Source organism: Rattus norvegicus, chromosome 11 (genome assembly GCF_036323735.1).
Source record: "Rattus norvegicus strain BN/NHsdMcwi chromosome 11, GRCr8, whole genome shotgun sequence".
NCBI lineage: Eukaryota > Metazoa > Chordata > Mammalia > Rodentia > Muridae > Rattus > Rattus norvegicus.
Window position 1 is genome coordinate 95,799,795 of NC_086029.1, and position 17,351 is coordinate 95,817,145.

Here is a 17,351-nt window from a genome sequence, read left to right on the forward strand (position 1 = left end):
GCCCTACCCCAAACAACATGCCTAGCAACCTGTTAGCCCCTAGGACCCTCACCTGCACTGAGCCATATGCACGTCCCACTTCAATGATGGAATAAGTTTAACCCAGGCAGTGACCCTTGGGCATCCTCACTTGACAGTGTTTCTCATCTGTGCTATTGCTTTGCGTTGGATAAAGAATTCTTGCTACTTTGTGACCTGTACACATCTTACTTTCATCCTTGAATAAGATGCCCGGACCACCAGGCCCAGACACAGGGAGGCCTCTTCTCCTTTCACACAAACATCCCCTGTGGGCCAAGAAGGCGAATTACTGGGCTATCCCCAAAGACAACACTGGAACTAGTTAAGCCCACAGGGACACCTAGGATTCCAGTACTGGTACACTAGAGGAAGAGAATCAGGTCCTGAACCGAGCCCCTGCTTAGCTGCAGGGTGTCAGGGCTCCTGGGTTGTTTGCCCCCCACCCCAGACCTTCTCCATCAGAAGAAAGTTTCCCACCTCAAATACAGTCCTTGGCACACCACCCGCCACTCTATGCTAACATACCAGGTTCCCAGCACGGCAGCTTTTACACAATGACTCACCTAAAATGAATTGTGTCTTAACGGGGTGTGGTAGTTCACGCCTGTAACTCCAGAACTTAGGAAGCTGAGGCAAAAATATAGACATGAATCCAAAGCCATAGGGGCTGTGCCGTGAGACCATCCCAGTAAAAGAATACAAAGAAAAAAGAAACAGAAATAAAGGCTTTGAAGGTCAGCCTAGGAATAAGGGCCTGACTCTAATAATAAGTAAAATAAATAAGAAAATAATAAAGATAAAATAAATAAAGCCATTCGTTGTGGCACATGCCCGTATTCCCAGCACTCGGCAAGCTGAGGCATATGGATCAAAACCTCAAGGCCAGCCTAGGGTATAAATAAATAGTCCTGAGTGTGGGCCGTCATGTTACCTCCAGTTGTGAGCAACACAACTGGTGTGATTACAAGAGCTTAGGATACACTCGCACAGAGGGAAGACCCACGTACGCACAGAAAGATAGCCATCAACCAGGCCTCCGGAGCAGACAATCGCACCCACCATTTACCCCAGGCTTCCAGTGTACCAAACTGGGAGAAAATATGTGTGTCATTCACACGGGGCAGTCTGTCACACTGGCATGTCCCGGGTACGGCTGTCCTGGAAGCCTCCACCTGCCCCGGTCTATCTTCATTCTCCAGATACGAGCCCATGAGTCACTTGCTAACCCCATTAGCAGTATGTCACTGTCCTGTGACTGTGAAACTGTTGGCAAGTGGTCCGGAGCCCTGAGTTCTGCATCCGGTCCTAAATGGGCGCGTTTCTTGTTGAAATAGTACTTGTAGCCCTCTGTTTCCCAAAGTCCTTGGCAACGGCCCAAATTATATTTGAAGTCGGAAAAGGCAGCTTGGTTTAAAGACTCCGTCTTTTTCAGGCGTCACCTTGATTTATAAGGAGCTGGCATTAATCAGTTGAATAACAGTGGCTTGTCACTCACCTGTGTGTGGTTGGGAGGCTAATAAACCACACATTCATCTCTATTGTGATGGCATGAGTCCGCCCCACCCTTCTTCAAAGCTAAGACGTGTCATGTTGTTCCAAATGTCCTTTTGCTAAGTGTGTTAAGTGGATCCAAAAAACGAGCGTGTGTATTTTCTTTTCTAAGGAAATTCTTGTATATTATTTTAACTCAAAAACATTTCTTATACACAATGACTAATCAGAGATTAAAAAAAAAAAAAAGAAAGAAAGAAAGGCTCTGTCCTGCCCGCACAGCCGGGAGTCTGCTGCCTTCAATGTGGCCCTCCCTAACTGCCAGAGACAGCAGGTGGGGTACACTGTTCCCCTGAATCCAGGCCAGGCAGAAGTAGCTGTTCCCCAGGCTTCAGAAGGAAGCCCTGCTTGAGGCCGTTCCTGTTTTGTCTCCCTGGGATTCAAAGATAATTTCTAAGCTTTTCCCTGACTCCTGTTTGAAATGGTGGGCATGGGGCTTCGCAAGTGAAGCGGTGAGGAGCTCCTGCGGGAGCATTCTACAAGGAATGACCTCATGAGAGGAGAACTAATATTTGCTTCCTCATTTCCCAGGGGAAGGCTAATCTTTGGAAGCACAGAGCCTCTGGAGGCCAATAAACTTGAGAGCAGTAGAAGCAAGATTGTTCTATTGTTGCCTCTGTGAAATAGAGTTTGTTTTTCTTACTATTCTTTTTCTCTTCAGGAAAGCTCTGCCTCAGGAGCCCTTACAGTTTATCCTCGAACCCCCGGTTCTGGCTTTCCCCCCATTGTTCTTGCTGCCTTCTTAATCGCTGCCATCTCTGTCAAGTTCAATGCCAGCCTTGTTTCATACGCTCCTTCCCACTCTGCCCGGGTAGTGCCTCGCCACGCTTGCCTCTGTGCCACGTTCCCAAAGGGCTAGTCACCAGCCACACACTGGTGAGCCTGCGGCCAGCCTTGGGTGCTAGTGGCTGCAGGCAGATGGCATCCCAGGTACTGTCGAGGAACTACACCTCCCACCTGCCTGACGCTTGTTACACAAACTTCCTTAGTAACAACCGTAGAAACCAAAGACAGGGATGACATAGAGGGCAGCTCAAATGCAACCTACTAGAGGGAATTGCTAATCCTGTAGAAAAGTTAGGTAACTCCAACAGAGTGGGTGTTTGTGCACGGTAGAGTGAAGGGATATCCCCTGCGGTGTGTTCCCTTCTCCAGAGTGCCAGCCCTGCAGCAGGTGGAGGCTGCAGGTTCCTGGAGTTGATGAGACCAGACCTCCCTAAGCCCCCAGGCCTTTCCCTGAAGTCCTATAGGATAAATGGTGGGGGCTTGAGTCCGCTCCTCCACAGTACTCCGCCGCTGGAGAGGCTAGACGTGGAAAGTTTGACGGAGCTTACCCCACGCCGGCCGCAGGGCGGGTGTCGAGCTGTGGGAAGCTGCTCCAGGAGTGGGGAAGCACAGTTTGAGTGCGGGACGCAGCAGGAGCTGGCTTGGGGGTCCCTGGGCCTGGGGCCATCAGTTCTCAGGCTCTCAGACATCCAGGCGTTGCTGGGATGCCACAGAAGAGCTGCGAACAGAGTGGGGGCCCGTGGGGCTGGATCTAGCCCGGGGCCGAGTGGGAAAACTGGACGCTCTGGCTGGTCTCGCGGCAGCGGCGGGGCGGGCTGCAGGCTTGGTGGTGGGCGCCGCTGGAGACGCAGGGAAGCCCTCTTCGGGAGATTTGACGAAGGCCTTCTCTGTGGCTCTCCAAGGCTGGTCTGGTAAAAGGAGGCATAATTGTCATAGCAGAAAGTGGATGAGTAAACCGTACCTGACTTCTCAGGGTAGGCCTGAAATACCTTATGCAGTGAGGAGAGTCTGGGAAGGGAAGTTCATTGGCTAAGCCTCCAGGGCTTTAGGCAACTCATTATAATGATCTGTCTTGAGCCTACGTGACCACTGGTCACGTCCTCTACCTGTGAAGGGGCTTGGGGCGTTGCCCTTAGTGACTGATGGTCACAAATCTATGGAGGGCTGCGGGCTAATGACTGGACGCCTACCGTCCCTTTCAGGGTCTCCCGGGTTCAAACCTCCTCAACCAGGAACCAGGGCGTCTTTCAACTGTCCCACAAACGCCTAACAGAAGTGGCCTCCCTTCCTGCTTATCAAGGCCAGGGACGTTTTAATTCTGAAGCAGAGGATAATGGTTGAGGTCGTGCCCAGTTCTGGTTTAAATCCCCAAACCAGGGTAGAGCAGGTGGCCGGGCCCCACAATGCTCAACCCCCCCCACACACACACACACCCAGCCTTCACCCAGCCTCTGTTCCACTAACACCCACTGTCTGAGCTCTGTGTGTCCCTGCACACCTCTGCACCTCCCCAGACTGCAGGCACTCTCCCATGCTCACAGAACTGGAGAAGGAAATTCCTTAGAACCACATTTTCACACAGAAACTTTTACTGATTTCCAGCAATTATGGTTATCAACCATCTTCCTTCCTTCCTTCCTTTCTTTTTGTTGTTGACAACTGAAAAAAATTATCATATGAAATAAAATATACACCGAAAAGAGCTAAGGGTCTGGGGCAGTAAGGAACATATAGGAGCATCAAGCAGCCCCCGGAGTAGGGAGGTCTATCTCTGACTCCTGCCTGAATCAGACTCTTACCTGGAGCGGAGCTCACTATCCCACTAGTAGACCAGGTTAGCCTCAAACTCTCAGAAATCCACCTGACTCTGCCTGGGCGCTGGGACTAAAGGCGCGCACCGCCACACCCAGCTTTGCTTGGCACGGAGTTCCACCCAGGGATCTTTGTGCTCCTGATACCATCTAGGTGCTCTAAAGAATCACATGGTGGGAAAAGTCGGAAAGTCAAGTAAAGTTTATTCAAAGAGAACAGTTTTATTAGAGTTTAAAAGAAAAATCCCTGTGCAAGAAAGCTGCGTCAGCAGCTGCCGGCAGGAGGCACCGGAGATGAGGAGTAAAGCCCATGTAGGCCTGGCGCCCAGCCACGTGATGCACAAGTAGCCTATGGTAGGGAAGGGAGCTGTGGAGAAGGGAGGAATGCTCCAGAAAGACAGAATTGGGCTAGAAAGAGACGGAAAGGGACAAAGGAGAAGTCTTGTTCGCCTTTGACTCAGACCCTACAGAATGTCAAGGTGGCTTTAAAACCTAAGCTGGAACTGGAGTTGGGGACAGGAGTTCTAGGAAGAAAAAGTACAATGTTTTTCACATAGGGATAATTATGTTGCCCAGCTTTCTGAACGTCATTTAGATGTTCCTAGGAGTAGTCTCCGGTCCAGGAACCAGACAACATGATTGGATTAAGTTTTGGGTGGGGGGTTTGTTCTCGTTAGCTCTTTGGTTTGTTTGAAAAAGGTTTCTCTGTATAACAGGTCCCTGACAGTCTGGAACTGGTTTATAGAGCAGCCTGGCTCTGAACTCAAGAGATCCAACTGCCTCTGCTCCCTGGGTGCTCGGATTAAAGGCGTGCACCATCGTGTCTGGATCTGTTGTTTGTTTTTTGTCTTTAGTATCTTGGAACATTAGGACCCCACCCTGCCCTTTGCCAGGACTCTGTCCCCACACCTCAACACGAGGCTGTCTCTTATCTGCATCCTTTCACATTTGAGGGTCTCAGTTCCAGGCAGACTGCAAATATGAAGTGGAAAATTGTAGGCAAACAGTCGTGTGTTTTGTTGATGCTTCTCTGAAGAGTGTACTGAATTCTCAAATGGTCTTCTCTGTTAGGGTTTCAAAACTCGGTCGGGACAGAACACTCCCAGGCAACATGGTTCCACATGGAGAGGTTTGATGAGAGAAGAGTAGAAAAGTGGAAGGGGGTGGGGGGGGCAGCGAAGAACAAAGGGTAAGAGGGGAGTAAGAGGGAGAGGAGGGGCAAGTAGCCCCTTTTATAGTGTCAGGCACAGCCGGCTGTTGCTAGGCGACTGCGGGGCGGAGCATTCCTAGCTACTGCCAGGTAGCTTTGTGGGTGGAGCTTAGACAGAATACCAACACTCCAGCCTACAGTGTGCAACCACAAGTTAACGGATCAATGGTGGGTTCCCAAAATGTCAGTACTGGTCACACTGTCCTAAAAGAAAGACTGGCTGAGTAAACAGAAGCCTAAATTCAGCATTCCTCGGTAATCTTGTAGGAAAACCACTGCTTCCTTTCTCCACCACGGCAGTAAACTACTGCAGTCAAGGACATCTAGTTCCCAATTTCTCCAAAGAGCCTGCGTCAGCTCAAAGGTTCTTGCTCTGCTGACTAGCATGTAAAATCGGTTTGCTGTTCTCTGCCCCCAGGGACAGCCTTGGCAGTTTGATCCCCAATAAACCTATCCTTCTATCCATTGAATGGATTCACTGTGCCCTAACTTACACTGTTGTTGTGTTAGAGGACTGAAGATCCAGAAACCCTATTTTGCTTGACTGTTATGAAACATAATTGCAGTGAGGGGTACCCAGCAGCCCCATGCCCCCCAAGTAATTATGCCATGGGACAGATCTGTATAATGAGGTCTACTGAGGGAGGGAAGAGGAGTGAGGACCTGGAGAAGGGATAGAGGCAGACAAGTGGACATGTAGACAGGCAGACAGACAGAAGCAGAAGCAAGCCATGAGGACGGGGGTGGGGTGGAGGGAAGGACAGAAATGGGGAGAGAGAAGGAGACCGGCCAGGAACACATGGAAAGAGAAAGACAAGAGACAGAGACAGTGACAGAGTTGGAGTGGCCGGCAATCCTCACCTGGCACACCTGGTGGGGAAAGCAGATGGTGTGAACCATTGCTAGGTCCCTGGGAGGATCCTAGTAGAATCGCCTATAAGCTAACAATGACTCCATATTGCAAGAGTCAGGATCCTGGCACTTAGATGGCCTGGATTTCACCTACGTGGAAAGGGGAGGGTTCCTAATGAGGCCTGGAGTGGGGCTGACACAGTACAGTTGCTAAGATCTAAGGGAAAAAAAAAAACTGATCTCTCAGGCCTGGGGAGATGGCTCAGTGGCTTCAGTACAAGCACGGGGGCCTGAAGTAAGTTCCCCAGCTCCCCACAAAGCCAAGCAGAGTGCCAGTCTATAATACAGCAGTGCAAAAACAGAGACAGAAGGATCCCTGGTGCTTGGTGGCCAACTAATCTAGCACGAGGGCTAAAGTTATGTTTAAATTACTGTGCTTAAGAATCTACAGGGCTGGAGAGATGGCTCAGCAGTTAAGAGCACTGACTGCTCCTCCAGAGGTCCTGAGTTCAATTCCACATGGTGGCTCACAACCATCTGTAATGGGATCCCACACCCTCTTCTGGTGTGTCTGAAGACAGCAACAGTGTACTCACATACATAAAATAAATAAATGAATCCTTAATAGACAAAGACATACACACATACACAGAGAGAGAGAGAGAGAGAGAGAGAGAGAGAGAGAGAGAGGGAGAGGGAGAGGGAGAGGGAGAGAGAGAGAGAGAGAGAGATCTATAACATAAAAATGCCTCTAACCAGAAGCCTCACTTGCCCAAGGACAGGCAACTTCCTGGAATGCTGGGGGCTCTTGTTCATTAAGATATAACAAGGGAGGGGCTGGGGATTTAGCTCAGTGGTAGAGCGCTTACCTAGGAAGTGCAAGGCCCTGGGTTCGGTCCCCAGCTCCGAAAAAAAGAACCAAAAAAAAAAAAAAAAAAAAAAAAGATATAACAAGGGAAGTGTTTTCCCTTCTGTAGACAAGGTTGGTTGTCCCAACTGCACAGGATGTGCTTGGGATCACAGGTAGGCTGGAGATGAGCAGGCAGGAAGTACATCAAGAGATGTGCTTGTCCACAATTGGACAAAGGCAGAAAGTACACTGCCTTGTGGGTTTGCCTGTATAAGCACTGACTAACATAATTCATGGCCAGCCTCTGGGTATCCTGGGTGTGGCCCTGACCAGTGTCCCTTATCCTGGCCGGTATTTAAAAAACTTGATTCAAATGTGGCTCAAAAGTTGTGGTAGTGGCCTTATTCTCACCCACTGGGGTTATCACTAAACATCTGATTGTTAAGTCTCAGAAACACCGGCTTAGGTGCCTATTAACATGTCAAAGCAGCTCTCCCAGCATCCCTCAGTAACTGCAGTTCCTTCTAGCTCTCATCAGCCCAACCCCTACTCTAAATCCCTCCCTCCCAGGGCCTGTTTCGCCCCCCCCACAACACTATATAACTCAGCCATTTTGTCTCTGCTGCCCACTTGCTCTCGCTCCCACCCTCCCACTGGCTGCAGACTCATATGTATCCCCTAATGGTCCAGTTTAGAGCAGCCACCATGTTCAGCCCGGACTCTGTCTGTTCTCTCTTACAGCTTCCTACGTTAGGAGTCATGACCTCTTCCTTTCCTTGTGTTCCTTCATTGACTGGCAAGCCCTGGGTTCAGTGAGAAAGTGACAGATGACACCAGAGGTTGGCACTGGCCTACACACGGCCATGCACAGGCACGTGTGCCCCCACACTTGTACACACATGGGTATATCACACACCAAGAAAAGGTAACTATAATGTAAAAGCTGGAATACAATGAGTGTCCTACGGACTTTGAAGGAAAACAAGCTCACCCTGTTTTATTGACCCACCTCTAGTCAAAGTGAGGCTTTTGCGTATGGTAAATGCCTAGCTTAGCTAGAAAAGACACCAGGAAATGTGTCCACATAAGAGCAGACCACCATGTACACAGTGCGTCACAGTTTCGGGCATCCCCAGGGGTCTTAGGGAGGATCCCCTGCAGAGAAGGGAGCAACTGTGGATCCTGACATGGAGCTCAGCTAACTGTGCTGTGCGTAAAGACACATTTTCCCCTCCTCCCTCCCCCCATCTCTCTCTAGTTCTATTTTCCACTTGTTTTAATAGGAAAAAAAAAAGTGATTTGTTCAGAAAAAGTGAGAAAGAACTTCCAAGAGTTAGCTCTGGCTGGCCTCAACTCCCTATGTAACCAAGGGTGACCCTGAACTCCTGATCCCTCTGTCTCTGCCTCCTGAGTGTTAAAAATGCAGGGACGTGAGCTAGAGAGATGGCTCGGTGGTCAAGAGCATTGACTGCTCTTCCAGAGGTCCTGAGTTCAAATCCCAGCAACCACATGGTGGCTCACAACCATCTGTAATGAGATCTGATGCCCTCTTCTGGTGTGTCTGAAGACAACTACAGTGTACTCACATACATAAAATAAATAAGTCCTTTTAAAAAAAAATGCAGGGATGTGCCACCATCAAGTTTCAACCCATTGTGAGGGAGCAAACACACAGGCTGTTGTTATGTATGCCTCATCTCTCCCCTTCATTCAGGGCCCAGCCTGTGGATCCCACATGCTGCTCATGGAAATGCCCTCCTACACACACCAGGTCCCTGGTGGTCACAGTCAAATAAACACTGAAGAAGAACCTTCACAGCAGCCTGCAGAAATGACGGTGGAGACTGTGGTTTGTTCCTTTGAAAATTCATGTTGAAATTTGACGGCTAACCAGCTAACCATCAAAGGACACAGGGATCACGGCACCGCAGGACGAAGGTGCTGTGAACAGCAAAAAGAAGTCGCTTGACTTTAGCAACGTCTTCGAATGTTTCAGTACCTTCTGCAGCGATGATCCTGCACCTGACCACTCTGCATATAGCGTACACTGTGAAGGGCCTGGGTGGAATGGCTCTCTCCCCTAGGGACCAGTGAGAATCGCTGCCCCAGCCTGATGCTTCTGGGCTTGTAGGACCTGGAGTGGTGTCCCCGTAGCATTGAACTAGCCTGTGCCGCCTGTGCAGCTTGGCAGATCCTAGCCCTAAGGTGAGCGAGCGGCGCCCTCTGGTGGACAGACGAGGATCCGCAGGGGCGGCCGGGTCCTCCCGAATCTGCTGTGCACTCAGGTTCAGGGTCTCGAGGAGCCTAGGAAATAATCTTTCTTTGTTTCATTGTATCTTTGTATCTTTGTATCTTTGTATCTTTACCCCTTAAAGAGAGAAGGGGTTGCCTGGGGCAAGAGGAGCATCGTCATGTGTGCTGGAGGGACAGCTTCAGTGGGGAGTGAGGCAAGTTCTGCAGGGAGAGGGGCCAAACCTGCTCGTACCCCAGAGTCCAAGGATGCAAGCGACAAGTTCACTATAAAGAATGAGGCTAAGACAAATGTCGTAGGCACACTTGAAGGGGCAGAGGTCATCTAGCATGTTCATCCTCACCACTGACAGAAAAAAGAATGAAAGAGATAAAGGAAAGTGTGGCCAAAAGGCGTCCGGACAAGCAGAAAGAGGCCAGTGACTGACAGATGTTAGAATGAAGTCACTGTTTACTGCTCTAGTTGGCCTCGTGAATCTGAGAGAGGGGGCCTAAAAATGAGGTGGAATAAAGTCTCATGCAACGGCCAACTCTGTTCAGAGCATCAGACAAGTTATGCTCTGAGGGTTAAGAAAACTCACCTGGGGCTGGAGAGATGGCTCAGTGGTTAAGAGCACTGACTGCTCTTCCAGAGGTCCTGAGTTCAAATCCCAGCAACCCCATGGTGGCTCACAACCATCTGTAATGAGATCTGGTGTGTCTGAAGACAGCTACAGTGTATGAGCATACATAAATAAATCTTTGAAAAAAGAAAAAGAAAGAAAAGTCACCGGGTAAAGTATACAGTGAGAAGAAGGCACATGTGGTAGGTAACATGTTATGCTATAGAAGTATATGAATAGCAACATCGGAAGTAAACTCACGCCTATCTGCTACACAGGGGAGGAATACCAAAGCACATTGCAAGAACAAGTCTGTGTTTTAAAGAAACCGAGGTCACAAGGGTTCGTGTCCTGTTTTCATGGGGTGTTCTCAGAAACACTCAGAGTTCTCACACAACTCCATTCTGGGACTGTGTTCTGACAATAACAAAGATCTGTCTTTGTTTTTGTTTTTGAGACGGTCTCTTGTATCCCAGCATGACTCTACTTAGTATCTGAGGATGGCCTTGAACTCCTGATCCTCCAGCTTCTGCCTCCCTGGTGCCACTATGCTGTTTTGGGAGATTTGTTTATTTTTATTTTGTCTTTTGCTTTTGTTTGTTTGTTTGTTTGTTTGTGTTTTGCTTTGTTTTGCTTGAGGCAAAAATTTCACTGGCTGACCTGAAACTCGCAGAGATCCAGCTACCTCTGCCTCCCAAGTGCTGGGATTAAAAGCTTACTTCTCTAATTTAACAAAAAGAAGTTTTGGATTGGAGAGATGGCTCAGTGGTTAAGAGCACCGACTGCTCTTCCAGAGGTTCCAAGTTCAATTCCCAGCAACCACATGGTGGCTCACAACCATTTACAGATGCCCTCTTCTGGTGTGTCTGAAGACAGCCACAGTGTACTTATATAAATAAAATAAATATTTCTTTTAAAAAAAGTTTTTAACAATTCAAAATGAGTTGGAAGAACTTAGAGAATAATTATAATAATTTAAAATTCATCTTAGAGGTTAATATTAACTTGAAGAGGAATGGCAAGGAGAAGGGAGGAGACAAGCTGTTTGTTTTCTTTGTTTTTCCTGCAGTGCTGGTGATGGAACCCAGGGTCTCACCTGCAGGACAAGAGCCCTGCTGCCTAGAATGTAATGAGATCTGATGCCCTCTTCTGGTGTGTCTGAAGACAGACACAGTGTATGAGCATACATAAAATAAATAAAATCTTTGAAAAAAGAAAAAGAAAGAAGGGTCACTTCTGACTGTGCAGTCCTGCAGTGCCCAGTGTCCATAACTAGCTCTGACTCCCAATTAAACAGTGCCTTGATTATCCCTCCTCCCCCACATAAAAAGAATCCCAAGGGACATACATATCTGTAATCCCAGCGGAGGCAGGAGGATATCTTGCTTGATGTATATGGCAAGAATCTGTCATTAAAAAAAAAAAAATTCCAGGGTTGGGGATTTAGCTCAGTGGTAGAGCGCTTACCTAGCAAGCGCAAGGCCCTGGGTTCGGTCCCCAGCTCCGAAAAAAAGAAAAAAGAAAAAAAAAAATTCCAAGAACTGATGTGGTGGTTTGAATATGCTTGGCCCAGGGAGTGGCACTATTAGGAGATGTGGTCTTGTTGGATGAAGTGTGTAACTGTGGGGTGGGCTTTAAGACCTTCATCCTAGCTGCCTGGAAGCCAGTCTTCTCCAGTTTGCCTTCAGATGAAGATGTAGAACTCTCAGCTCCTCCAGCACCATGCCTGCCTGGATGCTGCCATGTTCCTGCCTTGATGATAATGGACTGAACCTCTGAACCTGTAACCCAGACTCAATTAAATGTTGTCTTTATAAGAGCTGCCTTGGTCATGGTGTGCTCACAGCAGTAAAACCCTGACTAAGACACCCTTCCACCCAGGAACTCCTATCCCACTGGCCAAGTCATTGCCTCTACCAGGGCATAGACTCTGTGTGCTGGCTGGATTTGTCAGCCTGATAGAAACTGGAGTCATGTGGGAAGAGGGAATTTTGTTCCTTCAGACTGACCTTAGGATGTATGTAGGACATTGCATTTCCTTGATAAATGATTGTTGTGAGGAGGGTAGTTCTGGGTGGTATGAGAAAGAAGGCTGAGCGAGTCAGTAAGCAGTGTTTTCTCTATGACCTCTGCTTCAGTTTCTGCCTTCTGGTTCGTGCCCTGACTTCTCTTCATGAAGGACTGTAGGCTGAAGTAAACTCTTTCACCACCAAGTTACCTTCAGTTGTGCTGCTTTTCACAGCACAAGGAGGAAAACTGTCTGATCCACACCCACAACCGCTGTCTTAGGGTTTCATTGCTGTGAAGAGACACCGTGACCAAGGCAGCTCTTATAAGGGACAACATTTAATTGGGGATGGCTTACAGGTTCAGAGGATTAAGTCCATTATCATCATGGCGGGAGCATGGCAGAGTCCAGGCAGGCTTGGTGCAGGAGGAGCTGAGAGTTCTACATCTCGTTCTGAAGGTAAACTGGAGAAGACTGGCTTCCAGGCAGCTAGGATGAGGGTCTTAAAGCCCATGACCATGCTTCCTTCAAGAAAGCCACACTTCCTCCAACAAGGCCACACCTCCTAATAGTGCCACTCTCTGGGTCAAGCATATTCAAACCACCACAGGAGGTCTGTCACCACCAAAGGCCAGGCAGATGCCTCCTGAGGCCATGTTGATGTCTGAGGGCTGTGCAAAGTTGGCCCAACCCCTTATCTGGGCATTGTGAGTGAGCTTAACCTAAGGTGTGAGAGCAAGAGAGCCGGCCCCACCCCTCAGGGGTAATACTCAGGGGAGCAACTCAAACTTTGCCCAGGAAGCACAGTAGAGCTGGCCTTGGGTACAAGAGTTGTGGGTGAACCTGTTCCAAGAGTGTGAGTATAGGAGAGCTGGCCCTGCCATTTGTCTGCCATGTGGTGGTGTGGGTGAGTGTCTTAGTTAGGATTTCCATTGCTATGACGAGACACCGTGACCAAGGCAACTCTATATCTTATAAAGGACAACATTTAATTGTGGTTGGCTTACAGGTTCAGAGGTTAAGTCCATTATCCTCAAGGCCGGAGCATGGCAGCATCCAGGCAGGAATGGTGCTGGAGACGGAGCTGGGAGTTCTACATCTTGTTCTGAAGACAAGGTGAAGACAGGTGAAGTGGAAACTTCTGGTTCTTTGGAAAGTTTGTTATGCCAAGTGATGTTTTGCTGGGGCACGCAGGCGAAAGGGTGTCTCGCTAAAGTAAACGTGTGAAAGACTATTTTCCTGAAGCGGACACAGGGGAAAGGATCTTTTGAGATAGCAAGCATGTGAAAGGACACGTGATGAAGAGGTATAAATTCAACCCCACAGACAGTGGGGGACGAGCACTGAGCCTCGGTTTGGTTTGCTCCACCTCCTTATTCTTTGCTAACTACTCACATGTATTGGTTCACCTTATGTGGCGTCATTGAGCTCAACTTGTGGTAACACTGCCATTGAGAGAAGCTCGCCCAAGAACTGCTCAGTTCCTGAGGCAGCTTGTCATTTCAGAATTGTACTACAGTTGCTGGTTTGTGCCTGGTGTCTGCTTGCGGAAAGAACTGGACTGCAGCTGTTGAATCATATTCGGTGTTTGCCATGGGACTGAACTGCTGCCAAAGAAGATCTCCCAAAGAACTATCACTGAACAGGTCCACTTCCCTCATATCCTAATAACTTTCTCTTCCACTGCCTCTGCTGGATGGTGGGCTAGAGGAGAGGTTGAAGTTGCAAAAAATTTATGCCTACAGACAGGCTTCCAGGCAGCTGGGAGGAAGGTCTCTCAAAGCCCACCCCAACAACGACACACCTCCTAATAGTGCCAATCCTTGGGCCAAGCATATTCAAGCCACCACAGTGAGGGAGAGACTCTCCCCTCCCTGCCTCACCCCTTACCACCTATAGTAAGCAGGTGGGAGAGCTAGCCCCAGATGTCATGCAATCAGGAGAGTTGATGGGCTGACTCTATACCTCACCAGCTGCAACACTCGAGAGAGTGGGCCCTGTCTCTCACCCAGACAGCACAGGAGAGCTGGCTCTAAATTGGAGGGGGGTGAGTAAGTGAGCCCCTTGCCTCCTGCAGCACTCAGGAGGTCTGAGATCTGTACCTCACCTGGGCGGAACAATAGATCTAGCCTTGCTGTTGTGGGCATGGGTGAGCCCAACCAACTCAGCGTGAGAGTGAGAGAGCTGGCTCTGCCCTTTGCTGGTTGCAGTTTTGGATGGGCTAGCCTGGGACAGTGCTACATGTGGGTCTGAGAAAGCTGATGGGCTGACCAGATCAGCTACCACTCAGAACACACACACACACACACACACACACACACACACACACACTAGGCAGAGAGGTAGAGAGACAGGCAGGCAGACAGAGAGAGAGAGAGAGAGAGAGAGAGAGAGAGAGAGAGAGAGAGAGAGAGAGGAAAAGGAGGAGGAGGAAAAAGAGGAGGAGGAAGAGGAGGAGGATGAGGAGGAGGGAAGGAAGGGGAGGGGAGGGGAGGGGAGGGGAGGGGAGGGGAGGGGAGGGGAGGGGAGGGGAGGGGAGGGGAGGGGAGGAGAGGAACTGGGACCTGCAATAATACAGAAATATCTGGAGGATATTGTGTGTAATGAAATGACCCAGCCACAGACGATAAGCGATTCCACTTGTCTAAGTTCTCTGAAGCAGGCAAATGGTGGGTGTAGTAGTTAGAATATGTTGGCCCAGGAAGTGGCATTATTAGGAGGTATGATCTTGTTGGAGTATGTATGTCCCTGTGGGGATGGTCTTAAGCTCCTCTCCCTGGCTGCCTGGAGGAAGTCAGTCTCCTGCTAGCAGCCTTCAGATGAAGATGTAGAATTCTCAGCTCCTCCTGCACCATGCCTGCCTGGATGCTGCCATGTTCCTGCCTTTATGATACTGGACTGAACCTCTGAACTTGTAAGCCAGCCCCAATTAAATGTTGCCTTTCATAAGGTTTGCCTTGGTTGTGGTGTCTGTTCACAGCAGTAAAACCCTGACTAAAGCAGTGGGCATGGAGAATAGGGAAGTGGGTACAGACTGAGCTTCCGACCAGACAAAGGCCTCGAGGATGATGATCACCACTGAAATGAACAACGAAAGAACCAAAACAAAACAAACAAAAAAATCAAAAAACGGGGTTGGGGATTTAGCTCAGTGGTAGAGCACTTGCCTAGGAAGCGCAAGGCCCTGGGTTCGGTCCCCAGCTCTGAAAAAAAGAACCCCCCCCCCAAAAAAATCAAAAAACAAATACCAAACACACAGAAAAAGAAATTAACTGAAAATAAATCAGTTCTGTAGGAAGGGTGGTGCCAGCATTCTGGACCACAAGTTCAAGGCCAGCCTGGGTTACACAGCAAGACCCAGTCTCTAAGCAAGTGTTCTGAGAACCGGTTTTCTATCTTGTCTTCTAAACAGTTACTCAGGTCCTCCATGGTCCATCCCACAGTCTAAGAACTTACTGTGCAGCCCACAGAGAAAATGCCCCAAAGAGACCCTCAGAAGTGGGAGCTTTAAACGTACAGAGGCAGAAAGCTGTTCACAGGGAAGCACAACCAAGCTCCCTGCCTGTCCCTGCCGGGACCATCTAGCTGTGCCTTTCACTGCCTTTCACTGTACCTGTCACTGTTTCTTGGGCTGACTCTGTGCTCTTGTCCTGGCAGCTGTAACCACCCTCTCATCCATAGAGTGATTCAAATCTCCCAGTCTCAGAAAGGGACCCCAACTATGGCCCCCTCCACCCATGGCTCCACCAGGTCATGGCCCCACCCAGCCATGGCCCCACCCAGTGCACCCTCATAGAGCAGACCCTGGCATCTACAGACCTTGTTAGCCCACAGCACCTCCTGTGTGTTCCGAAAAAGCTACCATGCTGTTTTCATTTCACAGAGCTCCCTTAGTCCCAGTGACAAGACGTCCAATGACTTTGGCACTGTCTCCTCAACAAGGACACAGCCCTGGCTCCCAGGCCTCCAGGCCCTTTCTACTTATGCTCTGGAGGATGATGTTACAGCAGGACAGCCATTGTGTTTAACAGCTTGAAGTGAAGAGACCTAAGCTCATGGGAACAAACGCTGCACTGGAGAAACACGCGTGGCTGTGAGTCCCTTGAACTCCATTTAGAAGGGAGAGTGTGTGGCACTCAGCTAGCCAAAATCAGAAAACTCACCAGGCAACACACAGGGCAAGAGAGAATATAGCATCCCCTGTGTCCAGTGAGTCCCAAGGACCTATCTCTCCTCCCCAGCTCTGGGACTGTTACAGGTACAGGTAGACACAGGTACAGGTAGACGCAGGTACAGGTAGAAACAGGTACAGGTAGGCACAGGTACAGGTAGACACAGGTACAGGTAGGCGCAGATACAGGTAGGCGCAGGTACAGGTAGACGCAGGTACAGGTAGACGCAGATACAGGTAGGCGCAGGTACAGGTAGACGCAGGTACAGGTAGGCGCAGGTACAGGTAGACGCAGGTACAGGTAGGCGCAGGTACAGGTAGGCGCAGGTACAGGTAGGCGCAGGTACAGGTAGGCTCAGGTACAGGTAGGCGCAGGTACAGGTAGACGCAGGTACAGGTAGGCTCAGGTACAGGTAGGCGCAGGTACAGGTAGACGCAGGTACAGGTAGGCGCAGGTACAGGTAGGCGCAGGTACAGGTAGACGCAGGTACAGGTAGGCGCAGGTACAGGTAGACGCAGGTACAGGTAGGCGCAGGTACAGGTAGACACAGGCCCTCCTGCTTGCATTTCTAGTGAGCCATTTCCCAGCCTACAGTAACTTTTAAAAATGGTTTTCCTATAGTCTGACTTGCATAACCTATGTGCTCATTCTATGAGGACATGCACTCAGGCCGATCCCAGAGCAGCCAGCCATCATTCGAGCAAAGTCTTTGTGCTCCTTGTAGTCCCCAGTTATTGTTTCCCTCCATTTTACTCTCCAGCCATACACATAAATAATAATACTAGAAAAAAACATGGCTGTGTCCTGCTGGAAAATACTTAGGCAAAGGAAAGCAGAGGTGAGGCAGATAGCATGTTACTGAGCCTAAATCTAGCCAGAGTGCACAGAGCACAGGAATCCCACACAGCAGTGTTTCCCATCATGCACAGCGCACAGGAGTCCCACACAACAGTGTTTCCCATCATGCACAGCTCACAGGAGTCCCAGAAACCTCTCCCATCATGCACAGCGCACAGGAGTCCCACACAAATCTCTCCCATCATGCACAGCGCACAGAGGTTCCACACAACGGTGTTTCCCATCATGCACAGCGCACAGGAGTCCCACACAAGTCAACTCCACATACATGACAGACTCATCTCCCTGAGCTCAGCCAATCACACGCTGGAAAATGTTTAATTTTTTTTTAAATAGCAGTTATAGGCAGATTTTTTTGTTTCTGTCCAACAAGAGCCCCA

At 49.3% G+C, this 17,351-nt stretch overlaps 1 long non-coding RNA gene across 1 annotated transcript; it reads left to right on the top strand.

Moving 5' to 3' along the window:
* Positions 1 to 8,789: 8,789 nt before the first annotated feature.
* LOC134480932 (uncharacterized) lies at positions 8,790 to 11,157 on the top strand. The gene is made up of 2 exons (XR_010055976.1): positions 8,790 to 9,286; positions 11,003 to 11,157. It is a non-coding gene; the product is annotated as an uncharacterized LOC134480932 (long non-coding RNA).
* Positions 11,158 to 17,351: the final 6,194 nt, after the last annotated feature.